The sequence below is a fragment of the Ovis aries genome, chromosome 14 (genome assembly GCF_016772045.2).
Source record: "Ovis aries strain OAR_USU_Benz2616 breed Rambouillet chromosome 14, ARS-UI_Ramb_v3.0, whole genome shotgun sequence".
NCBI classification, from domain to species: domain Eukaryota; kingdom Metazoa; phylum Chordata; class Mammalia; order Artiodactyla; family Bovidae; genus Ovis; species Ovis aries.
In genome coordinates, this window is record NC_056067.1 from 58,322,046 (window position 1) to 58,334,756 (window position 12,711).

Consider the following 12,711-nt stretch of genomic DNA (forward strand, 5'->3'; position numbering starts at 1 on the left):
ATTGTATGTTTTTAAAATTTTATCAAGGCATACTTGATTTATAGTGTTGTCTTTGTTCCGGGTATATGAAAAAGTGAATCAGTTATACATACGTGTGTGTATCTACTCTTTTTAGATCCTTTCTCATGTAGGCCATTACAGACTATTGAATAGAGTTCCCCATGCTATACAGTAGGTCACTTCTTTTTTGTTGTAAACCAGGCCTCTGGGCATGTGGGACTTGGTTCCCAGTGATTGAACCCCTTCTCTCTGCCTAGAAAGGGCTTAGTCTTAAGCATGGGACCATCTGAGAAGTCCCCACTAGGTCCTTAGTAGGTACCTATTTTATATATTGTAGTGTATATATGGGGCTTCCCTGGTGCCTGGGTGTTAAAGGATCTGACTGGGAATGCAGGAGACTCCAGTTCGATTCCTGGGTCAGGAAGATCCCACATGCCACAGGGCAACTAAGCCCATGCACCACAATACTGAGCCTATGTGCCTAGAGCCTGTGCTCTGCAAGGGAAGTCACCACAGTGAGGAGCCCACGCTCACTGCGACTAGAAAAAGCCCGCATGCAACAGCCAAGACCCAGCATAGCCTAAATAAATAAATAAATAAAATTCCACTTGTGATCCTTTAGTGTATAAAGGGTAAGGTTTTCCAGGCATATTTTATATGCCTAAGATATTTGCACCATGGTCTCAAATATAGAAACAATCCATGAGCAAAACTTAGCCCAGTTTAAATGAGGGCTTTTTTTGGTTTGTTTTTTGTTTTGGTTTTTTAATTTAGATATTCTTTTAAAAATTGAAGCATATGTTATCTTAGTTTCAGGTGTAGATAGCAAAGTGACTCACTATATATATATATATTTTTTTTCTTTTTCAGATTCTTTCCATTATAGATTATTACAAAATATTGAATGCAGTCCCTGTGTTGTACACTAGGTCTTTGTCCCTTATCTATTTTATATATAGTAGTGTGTATATCTGGAGAAGGCAATGGCACCCCACTCCAGTACTCTTGCCTGGAAAAGCCCATGGATGGAGGAGCCTGGTAGGCTTCAGTCCATGGGGTTGCCAAGAGTCGGACACGACTGAGTGACTTCACTTTCACTTTTCACTTTCATACATTGGAGAAGGAAATGGCAGCCCACTCCAGTGTTCTTGCTTGGAGAATCCCAGGGACAGGGGAGCCTGGTGGGCTGCCGTCTATGGGGTCGCACAGAGTCGGACACGACTGAAGTGACTTAGCAGTAGCAGTGTGTATATGTTAATTCCAACTTCCTAAGTTGTCCTTCCTCCCTCTTTTCCCTTTTGATAATCACAAGTTTCTCTTCTATGTTTGAGTATCTTTCTGTTTTATAAATAAGCTTATTTGTATCTTCTTTTGAAAAAAAGATTCCACATATAAGTGATATTACATGCTATTTGTTTTTCTCTATACAGCTTACTTCATTTAGTATGATAATCCCTAGGTCCATCCATGGTGCTGCAAATGGCATTATTTCATTCTTTTTAATGGATGAGTAATATTCTATTGTGTTTATATACCATATCTTCTTTATCCATTAATCAGGTGATGGACATTTAGGTTGTTACCATGTCTTAGCTACTGTAAACAGTGCTGCTGTGAACATTGGGATGCATGTATCTTTCCAAATTATAGTTTCCTCTGGATATATGCCCAGGGGTGGGATTGCTGGATCATATGGTATTAATTGCTCTTAGATTTTTTAAGGAAACTGCAGACTGTTCTTGATAGTGGCTGAACCAATTTACATTCCCACCAACAATGAAGGAGAATTCCCTTTTCTCCACACCCTCTCCAGCATTTATAATCTGTAGACATTTTGATGATGGCTATTCTGACCAGTGTAAGGTGTTATCTCACTAACTTTGATTTGCATTTCTCTTATAATTAGTGATGTTGAGCATTTTTTCATGAGCCTGTTGGCGACATGTATACTTTGAAGAAATATCTATTTGGATTTTCCCCCACTTTTTGATTGGGTTGTTTGAATTTCTGATATTGAGTTGTATGAGCTGTTTGTATATTTTGCAGATTAATCCTTTGTCAATTGCATCATTTGCAAATATTTTTTCCCATTCTGTAGATTGCCTTTGTGATAGCAGGAGTATTTTTGTTTGTTTCATGGGGTGGGCACCAGCCTCTCTCACGTTATAAGTCGGCTGGGGCTTTAGGCAGTGTAGTATCAGGCTGGCTTCTGGAGGAACTGGAGATAACAGGATTAGCCTGATTCAGAAGAACTGAGAACTAAAGCTCAGCCACACAGACAGATCCTGATGGAGCTCATGTAAAACACTCTGGGCACCTGGGCTTGGGTGAAGATCCCTGGTGGCCATACTCCCTGTGTCGTCAGGTATCAATGCCAGGAAAATGACATAGCATCACTTCATGGGGAAAGGTAAACTAGAGCTCCAATTTGACTATTTTTTCTGAACTCTGACCCATGCATCTCTTCCATTGACTGTTGTCATTTTTTTAGTCGCTCTATTGTGTCCAGCTCTTTATGACCCCAAGGACTATAGCACACCAGGCTCCTCTCTCTGTGGAATTCTCCAGGCAAGAATACTGGAGTGGGTTGCCATTCCCTTCTCAAGGAGATCTTCCCAACCCAGGGATCGAACCCAGGTATCCTGCATTACAGGGGAATTCCTGACTGTCTGATCCACCAGGGAATATATCTTTACCCTGTAATCAACCATTACAGTGAGTGGACCAGCTCTCAGTGAGTGCTGAGTCCTAGAGAATTATTAAAACTGAATGTGGGTTTGGGAACCCCCACACTTGCCGTTAGCATCAAAAACAGGTGTGGCCTGACTGATGATGTTTCACTCTTAAAATTCTCAGTTGGACTGAAAACTCTCACAGGGGAAATGGATAGTGGGCCTTGTTCAGACTGTGTGTTTTCCTGCTGGAAAGTGAAAAGAGTGATTTTGCCCCTTAAAGTTGTTGTCTCATCATTTATTGCATAACCAATGGGTGCTCCTTAATGAAATTGCACAGAGACCTCTGGTAACCATTCAGTACTGATGAATGCAGAGAGCAGCCTGGCTATAGTTAAAAGAACAGCAGAGGACTTCACTGGTGTCCAGTGGTTTAGAATCCACCTGTCAATGCAGAGGACATGGGCTCGATCCCTGGTCTAGGAAGATACCACAGGCCACGGGACAGCTAAGCCTGTGCACCACAATTACTCAAGACCATGGGTCTAGAGCCCATGCTCTGGAAGAGTAGAAGCCACCACAATGAGAAGTCCATGCACCACAATTAGAGAGATGCCCCCATTCACCACAACTAGAGAAAGGCCATGTGCATCAGTGAAGACCCAGCACAACCAAAAATATATTAAAAAAAAAAAAAAAAGGACAGTTGATATTGCCTGCTAAACCATCTGATCCTGGTGTTTTCATTTGTGAGGGGCACTTTTATAAACACCCCTCTGTCTTCTGTGGATATTTCTCTGTTTGCACTTCATATCAGTGTTGGGATCTGTATTGATAAAGTAAAATATCCTAGAAAATGTCTATTATCACCATATCCATTTTAATTTTCATTAATACAAATTGTATAAATTAGGTCAATGATTTCTTTTTTTAACTTTTAATGTTATATTGGAGTATAGCCAATTAATGGGGTTTCCTAGGTGGCACTAGTGGTAAAGAACCTGCCTGCCAATGCAGGAGACTCGGTTCAATCCCTGAGTCAGGAAGATTCACTGGAGGAGGGCATAGCAACCCAGTCCAGTATTCTGCCTGGAGAATCCCATGGACAGAAGAGCCTGGCAGGCTATAGTCCATAGGGTTGCAAAGTGTCAGACACAACTGAAGCGACTTAGCACACACATAACCAATTAACAGGGTTGTGATACTTTCAGATGAACAGGGAAGTGACTCAGCCATACATATACATGTCTCCATTCTCCCAAAACAGTGATTTCTAATGTAAACTATTGACATATTTTCATTTCAGTTCAGTTCAGTCGCTCAGTCATGTCCAACTCTTTGCGACACCATGAATCACAGCATGTGAGGCCCCCCTGTCCATCACCAACTCCCGGAGTTCACTCAGACTTATGTCCATCGAGTCAGTGATGCCATCCTGCCATCTCATCCTCTGTCGTCCCCTTCTCCTCCTGTCCTCAATCCCTCCCAGCATCAGAGTCTTTTCCAATGAGTCAACTCTTCTCATGAGGTGGCCAAACTACTGGAGTTTCAGCTTTAGCATCATTCCTTCCAAAGAACACCCAGGGTTGATCTCCTTCAGAATGGACTAGTTGGATCTCCTTGCAGTCCAACGGACTCTCAAGAGTCTTCTCCAACACCACGGCTCAAAAGCATCAATTCTTCAGCGCTCAGCCTTCTTCACAGTCCAACTCTCATATCCATACATGACCACAGGAAAAACCATAGCTTTGACTAGAAGGACCTTAGTCGGCAAAGTAATGTCTCTGCTTTTGAATATACTATCTAGGTTGGTCATAACTTTCCTTCCAAGGAGTAAGCGTCTTCTAATTTCATGGCTGCAATCACCATTTGCAGTGATTTTGGAGCCCAAAAAAATAAAGTCTGACACTGTTTCCACTGTTTCCCCATCTATTTCCCATGAAGTGATGGGACCGGGTGCCATGATCTTCGTTTTCTGAATGTTGAGCTTTAAGCCAACTTTTTCACTCTTCTCTTTCACTTTCAAGCGGCTTTTTAGTTCCTCTTCACTTTCTGCCATAAGGGTGGTGTCATCTGCATATCTGAGGTTATTGATATGTCTCCCAGCAATCTTGATTCCAGCTTGTGTTTCTTCCAGCCCAGCGTTTTTCATGATGTACTCTGCATAGAAGTTAAATAAGCAGGGTGACAATATACAGCCTTGACGTCCTCCTTTTCCTATTTGGAACCAGTCTGTTGTTCCATGTCCAGTTCTAACTGTTGCTTCCTGACTTGCATACAGATTTCTCAAGAGGCAGATCAGGTGGTCTTTAGGAACACCATAATCAACTAGACATCATACGTTTTTGGAAGTCAGACTATTCTTATTGCTGCTTCAACTCTGCTCCCCATTGTGATAACCACTGTTTGATACCTTGGGTGGTTGGGTGTCACAGTTGGTCTCTGCCACTCTGAAAGCCTATTACTCCCAGTACATTTATGGTAACCAAATAAGCCACAGTAGTTCCCCACTGAGTTCTGTCCTACAGAGAATAGTGATTATGGAGTTCTTCAAAAGTGCCTGGGCTCCCAGCAAATTTATCTCTCACAGTTGTGTTGAAAAGTCTGTCTTCTGGACCCTTCCAAGGTGGGTGAACAGGTCTCTCATGACAAATCTACTCTAAGATCGTCATTTCCAAAAGCCTCTGAATCCAAATCCTTTCTGCAGTAAACCAAGGCAACGCTGGCATTTCCAGTTCACTGAACATCACCTTTTGGCCATATTTCTGTTAACCAGCAAACTAAACTAGAGCCTTCTTTCAGTGTTAACAAAACTGCATATACCCAACACATAGTGAAGCCAAACAAACAGAAATGTAGGAGTTTGGAACAGATAAAGTTTTATTTCAGGGCCAGGCAAGGAGACAAGTGGCTCGTGCCCTAAAAGCCCCAAACTCTCTGGAGTGTTTTCGCAAAACACTTTTTAAACGCCCAGTGGTGGTTGTGGGAGGGTCATATCACTTGAGTTAAGTCACTCAGTCATGTCCGACTCTTTGCGAGCCCATGGGCCGCAGCACGCCAGGCCTCCCTGTCCATCACCAACTCTCTGAGTTTGCTCAAACTCATGTCCATTGAGTCGGTGATGCTATCCAACCATCTCATTCTCTCTTATCCCCTTCTCTTCCCACCTTGAATCCCAGTATCAGAGCTTTTTTCAGTGAGTCAGTTCTTTTCATCAGGTGGCCAAAGTATTGGAGTTTCAGCTTCAGCATCAGCCCTTCCAATGAATATTCGGGACTGATTTCCTTTAGGATGGACTGGTTAGATCTTGCAGTCCAACGGACTCTCAAGAGTCTTCTCCAACACACAGTTCAAAAGCATCAATTCTTTGGCCCTCAGCTTCCTTTATTCTCCATAGCTGCAAGCCAATACTTAGCTGTGTCTTGTGGGGTCTAGTTCTCCAACCAGCAGATCGAACTTAGACCCTGTGGATTGGGAGTGCAGAGTCTTAACCACTAGACCACCAGGGAAGTCTCCAGAGGGCTACTTCTTTGGTATACAGGAAATCAGCAGCTCCAGCAAAGAGTAGCAAGAGACAGAAATTTCATAGATTCAGGAAGAAAGTTAAGCCTGAGACGTTCTCTGGTCCTCAGCCAATATTAGGAGAAGTGTTTTGAGACATAGCCGAAAACAGTCCAAATTTTACATGAGGAAAAGTCAACTGAGGGCTCCAGTGAGCGTACCATGCTCTCCTCTACCCTGCATGCTGATGTCATTCCTTAAAACCCATCTTACTAGTGAGTGGAGTGTAAAACTGAAGGTAGAGCTCCAGAGCCAGCTTCAGAGATGCCATCACAGCATCCCTGTATCAGAAAACTTGGCTTTTAATGACTGATTCATTGTCCCATACCAAGACTGTCCTTGGGAGAAATATGGTAGCTTCCCAGGGGAACTCAAAGCTATGTGGAGGGCAGAAGGGACAGCCAGGTGTCCTTGGATCCCTAGATCCCAAAGTCCAAAGCTTCATCTCTGAAAGAAGCAATGACCCTAGAAGATTGAAATCAGGAAAACATTAAAGAGAGAATGCAGAACTGGGATCTCCCACTCCAGAGGGTAATTTTCCTGCCTTTTATTCAGACAATAAAAAATGTGAGCAGGATCATCCATTTCTGCCACCAAAATGGCAAGCTCCTTCAACAGGGTCAGGCATGTATTTCAGTGCTTTAAACCTAGTAAAGAAACGAGTGGAAATTCCTTTGCAAAAAGGTATGACACAGTTTGTCTTTGACTAATTCCAAATCCTTTAAAACCAGAGATTTCTTCATGCACAGTAGAGACACTAAAACCCCAGACTCAGAAGCATAAGCCTTTGACTGTGTGGTTCACAATAAACTGTGGGAAATTCCTCAAGAGATGGGAATACCATACCACCTTACCTGCCTCCTGAGAAATCTGTATGCAGGTCAAGAAGCAACAGTTAGAACCAGACATGGAACAATGGACTGGTTCCAAATTGGGAAAGGAGTATGTCAAGGCTGTACATTGTCACCCTGCTTATTTAACTTCTATGCAGAGTATGTCTTGCAAAATGCCAGGCTGGATGAAGCACAAGCTGGAATCAAGATTGCCGGGAGAAATATCAATAACCTCAGATATGCAGATGACACCACCCTTATGGCAGAAGCAAAGAGGAACTGAAGAGACTTTTGAGGAAAGTGAAAGAGAGTGAAAAAGCTGGCTTAAAACTCGACATTCAAAATATGAAGATCATGGCATCAGGTCCCATCACTTCATGGCAAATTAGAGAGGAAATGATGGAAACAGTTACAGATTTCATTTTCTTAGGCTCCAAAATCACTGTACATGGTGACTTCAGCCATGAAATTAAAACACACTTGGTCCTTGGAAGTAAAGTTATAACCAACCAGGACAGCATATTAAAAAGCAGAGACATTACTTTGCTGACAAACTTCCACCTAGTCAAAGCTATGGTTTTTTCACCAGTCATGTATGGATATGAGAGTTTGACCATAAAGAAAGCTGAGTGCCAAGAAATTGATCCTTTTGAACCATGGTGTTGGAGAAGACTCTTGAGAGTCCCTTGAACTGCAAGGAGATCAAACCAGTCAATTTTAAAGTCCTGAATATTCATTGGAAGGACTGATGCTGAAGCTAAAGCTCCAATACTTTGGCCACCTGATGCTAAGAATTGACCCACTGGAAAAGACCCAGATGCTGAAAAAGATTGAAGGTGGGAGGAGAAGGGGACGACAGAGGATGAGATGTTTAGACAGCATCAACAACTTGATAAATACGACTTTTGCAAGCGTGGGGAATTGCTGATGTACAGGAAAACCTGGTGTGCAGAAGTCCATGGGTCACAAAGACTCAACTGAGAGACTGAACTGAAGGCAATCATCAGGTTATGTCCTGAGGAGAAAATGGAGTTGAGGTATGAACCCTAAATTATGGAGAAAGGTCAACTCAAGGATTTGGCTCAGGCCCAAACGGAGCCATGGTGGATGTTTCAGTAACTAGAAGCCTTCCATGTACCAAGAGCAAAGGCCATGAGAGTGCTGCAAAGACATGAACTGTCCGGCCAACACTGAAAAGCCACCTCCAAGACCCAAAGATATTCCTTCACTGTCATTTCTGTCCTCTAGCTCCAACATCAACCTAAGGCTTCACCTGGGATCTAAAACAGTGTAGTCCAGTGTAGGATCAGACATGCAGGACAGAGAAGAGGTAGAGCTGTTTTGAGTACAAGAAGAAGGTCCCATACAGGGACTTCCCTGGTGGTCTGGTGGCTAAGACTCCAAGCTCTCAATGCAGGGGTTGTGCAAGCTTGATCTTTGATCAGGGAAATAGGTCCCACATGCTGAAATTAATAGTTTGCCTGCCACAATTAACATCCAGCACAGCCAAGTAAATAAACACACACACACAAAACAAATTCTTATGTCATTCTCAAGTTTAATTGGGTGGGGTTTTTTTTGTTTCCAGAACAAAGCCTGGTGACTCACAGTTGACTTTGTTAAGTGGATTGGTTGTGGTGGTGGGGGAATCCCTAAGATCAAACAACTGGTTTATGAAGGCAACAGATTTCAGAGTTGTGTAAAAATCCTAATCATTTCAAAACAACTTTCATTATGAAAAATTATGAGTTTCTCTCAAACACATCAGTGGTCTCTTTGGAGATACTCACAGGAGACTCACAATTGGTTTTGGTAATTACCAACTCAAAAAGTTTTTCAGAAAGATCATTAGCTCCTCAAGCTGGTCCTGTCATTGCCACTTCAAGTGAAATGATAATTGCAGTTCTGAAGGAGGATGAGATCACAGCTCCTAAACCTATATCTCAGAGTCTGACTGCCTCCCTCCCACTCACGTCCTGGCTGCCATGACCTTCACCCTGAGCCCAGCATCCTTCTCATGAGAAGGAGTGAGAAGGGGTCGAGTACTTTTGTATTTCAGTCTAAGAGGCAGAGTTTGTAAGGAAGGAGGTTGGAGTAAGTGTTCATGTTTGGAAAAGGGATCTTTCTGTGGGGTCAGGGTAAGAGTGGGAATAGACCCAGTGGCAAAGCAGGTCAGGAAGGCAGAATAATTCCTTAGGAGAGAGTTCAGGTAAAGCGAGATCAAGATCTTTGTTTTTGCTCAGTCTCTCAGTTGTGTCTGACTCTTTGCAACCCCATGGACTGCAGCCCGCCACAGTTCCCTTTCCTTCACTATCTCCCAGAGTTTGCTCAGACTCATGTCCATCGAGTCAGGGATGTCATCCCCCCATCTCTTCCTTTGTCGTCCCCTTCTCCCCCTGCCTTCAATCTTTCCCTGCATCAGGTAACACCAAACTTGACAGCTCCTAAAATTAATTTTTGAAACTCTTACCGTGGAGGATACACAGGAACAATCCTAGTGGTAATAATGAGGAATCATTTTTAAAAAGTATTTATCTTAGTTGTAGCATGTGAACTCTTAGTTGCAACATGCGGTATCTATTTTCCTGACCAGGAATCAAACCCAGGCTTCGTGCATTGGGAGTGCTGAGTCTTAGCCACTGGACCCCTGGGAAATGCCATAAGATCATCTTCAAGGAGTTTAAGGGTTGTATTTTTAAGATCAATCTGCTGTAACATTACCTTTCAGAAATTCTAGACTAATTTTAAATTTGTACTAGAAGTGTTATCATAACACCTTTATGCTTTCAATAAAGACTATGATAGAAAAGTAATGATTTTCTAATCCTCTACAGAAAGCATGAATATGAATTTGTTTGAAGAACAGAAATGATTTTTTCATATATATCTAACTCTAGGCTATAACATGCTTACTGGACATAGCAGTTGTGTCTTTTCTGAAACATTTGAGGTCTGACGGTGAGATTGCTATCCCTCTTCAAGATAGAGAAGCAGCATTTCAGGAGAAGGCAGCTTTATAATGGTGAGGTTTGGCGTATAGTTGTCAGGACCAAATGTATCTTCTCATATGTTGTCTAATCTCATAATATTCTAATGCTAGTTCCAAGCACACATTCATTTCTTTATGGTTTCACTTTTGCAACATATAAGAGTCAATATTCTCCAGATTGTACTTTACATGGGTCTAGTATGTTAATATTCTTCATAAATCTTGTTATATTGTAGTCTCATTTAACCTTGATTTTAAAAAGACCTAAGGATTTAGACAAAAATAATTCTTTCATTTCTAGCCTATACTCATCAATCATATAGTAGAATCTCATGGTTCATAGTTTAATAAACAAAATAATATTGTCCAATACTTTTTTTGATAGATACCATAGTGAATTTGTGCCTGGCATGATAGGAATGCAACTTTATGTTACAAAACTTATATTGAGGAAATCTTGCATTCATTACCTCCAGTATGGATAGTAAGTACTTTCCTATAAGTGTGTGTGTTTGTGTGTATGTGTGTGTATACATGTTAGTGGCTCAGTTTGTGACCCCGTGGACTGTGGCTCACCAGATTCCTCTGTTCTTAGGATTTCCCAAGCAAGAATACCAGAGTAGGTTGCCATTTCCAATCCAGGGAGTCTTCTTGTAATGTTATTTACCTACAGAATAAATACTTATCCAGATATGGAAACTTTTTATAACCAAAATTATAATATATAAAAGGTAGGGAATAAACTGTAATACTTTGGCCACTTGAGAAGAACTAAGCCATTGCAAAAGACCCTGAGCTGGGAAAGATTGAAGGCAGGAGGAGAAGGGGATGACAGAATATGAAATGGTTGGATGGCATCACAGACTGAATGGAAATGAGTTTGAGCATGCTCTAGGAGTTGGTGATAGACAGGGAAGCTACCATCCATGAGGTTGCAAATAGACACGACTGAGTGACTAGATTGAACTGATAGAATAAACTATATGATATAAAAAGAAAAAAACTAAATTTCAGACTGGATTATTCAAAAACAGCTGATGTGTTTTGTTTGTGCGTCACGGTGGTTAGGACACTGTCTTGGACTCAGCCTACCAGGTCCATACCACCACTAAGCCTGTAATCAGCATGTGAATTTAGACAGATCCCTTGACCTCTCTGTACATTGGATCTCTTTATCTTTGCAATAAAATCAGTGCCAGTGCCTACCCCATGCAGTTATGACCATCAAACACCTGGCAGAATGGCCTCCAGGGAGTTGGCAATAAGAATGGTGTGATCCTCAGACTATAGCTGGAATCCTGGGTGTTTTTCCTCTTTATCTTAATCTCTTCCTTTACTACCATGAATGTGAGTTGAGGTTCACATATTTGACCTTCAGGCACAGGACTGTAGTCTCTTGGTCATTCCCTTTAAAGGCATCTCCATGACAACAGCAGCCTTTAACTGAAGCTTGTCTTCAGGGATTTAGCCATACAAATGTGTTCTCTATGCCCCCAGAGTTAGCAGGGGGTGTCCATTGGCATCCCTTGCCCCTTCAATGTCTCCAGCCATCAAGATCAGCCTCAGGAAATCCAGGTGGGTGGAACTTAAAGCAAAATCTCCCTTGGAGGGACTTCCCTGTGGTCCAGAAGTTAAGACTGTGCTCCCAATGCAAGGGATCCAGGTTCAATTCCTGGTCAGGGAACTAGAAGCTGCATGCCATAACTGAGAGTTATACCATTAACTAAGACCTGATGTAGCCAAATAAATAAATGAATAAGATGAAATAAATAAAATCCTCTTTAAAATAAAAAGCTCCTGAGCATATCACGATCTCCATTTTGCACTACTGAACAGTATGTAACTTCTTTCTCAAAGTTTCTGTATGAAGACTATGTCTACTATTCATTATAATTCCTGGTCTTTAGGAGAAGATTGTGTGGTCAGAAGTCAAATCTCTGTGTAAAAATTATTTTCCCCATGGATATGATGCCAAATGGAGCAACACATCAACACAAAGCATGAAGACTTAGGATACTGCTCTGCTGAATTTTATGACAAAATCAGCAATTCACTGTATGCAGCAGTGTTACTATTCTCTGATGTTTCATTGTTGGAGTTATGATCAGGGCTTACAGCTCCCTTCCTTCACAGACAAAGGCAGCAGATGACACACATTCACAGAAACAGGCTTTCCCAAGCTCTTTCCACATTTTTGGATAATACATGATTTTTAAAAATTAAAGACATGTTCACAGGTTATAAGTGTGTAGCTCAGTGAAATTTCAGGAATGATTGCACCTCTGGAGGCCACAACTAGATCAAGAAACAGAATGTTCTCAGTGCCCATAAAACTCTCTTTGTGCCCCTTAAACTTACTGTTTCCAAGGGTATAGCTTTGTTGGGTATATTTGTAGGCCTGGATTATTCGTTTTACATTTACAACTATTATTGCATTTAATATTAGATCACTTTGCCACTTTTGGCCTTCACATGAAAGAAATCATACAGCATCTTTCATTTTTACTTTTTCCTCCATTCCATTACATCTCTGTGACTTTTTATGTATTGTTTTCTATTATTGTTGTTTTTTCATTATCATTGCTATATAGGACTTCATTGCATGACTATCAAATCCTTAATTGATCATTCAGCTGTTAATAGGTAGGTGGGTATT